This window comes from Perca flavescens, chromosome 13 (genome assembly GCF_004354835.1).
Source record: "Perca flavescens isolate YP-PL-M2 chromosome 13, PFLA_1.0, whole genome shotgun sequence".
Classification (NCBI taxonomy): Eukaryota; Metazoa; Chordata; class Actinopteri; order Perciformes; family Percidae; genus Perca; species Perca flavescens.
Genome location: NC_041343.1, coordinates 26,749,511 through 26,750,199, shown reverse-complemented (window position 1 = coordinate 26,750,199; position 689 = coordinate 26,749,511).

Here is a 689-nt window from a genome sequence, read left to right as displayed (position 1 = left end):
TTCTAGACCAATTACTCCTTAAAAGCCAACAATTGCAAACAATGAACCTTAAGCATGCAGCAATGATTGCAGCCAAGCTGACGCGCATAAAGTCTTTACATGCGTTTCAATTTTTGCATGTTGGTATCGCCAAGGATTTGTAACCTGGGTACAGTCTACATTTGCTTCACATACAAATAACTGTGGGTAAAAAAAGAGCAGACTGATCTCATTAAGTGGCGTATGTATGACACGCCAATTCGTATGCCATTTTGGCGTGTTATCAAGACGCATAATCGCTTTTTTAGCGTGTTTATCAATGCCGTTTGGCCTCCATTGACCTACATTACGTGTGAATTATCGCCGTAGCGAGTAGTATGAAAGGACGGAAGTCCGCGGATGGGTAAAACACAGGACTTTGACCCAGGAGAGCCGAGATGGTGTCCGTTATCAACGTTGTTTTTTTTTTTTTCTTTTACATTTACATCCGCTGTATACAGCGTAGACATACGCGCGGATAGCTCAAAATGCGTACAGCTAACACGCCATTTGGCTTTAGGAAAGTGGCGTGTATGTTTACGCAAAGTCATGATGCCACGTTGAAAAGAGAGAAAGATTTACATTTTATGTGCATGACCATGCCTCAAAGAGGCTTAATTTTCTTCTAACCTTTATCTAAGCATACCAGATTCACTCATGAAAACATGAGG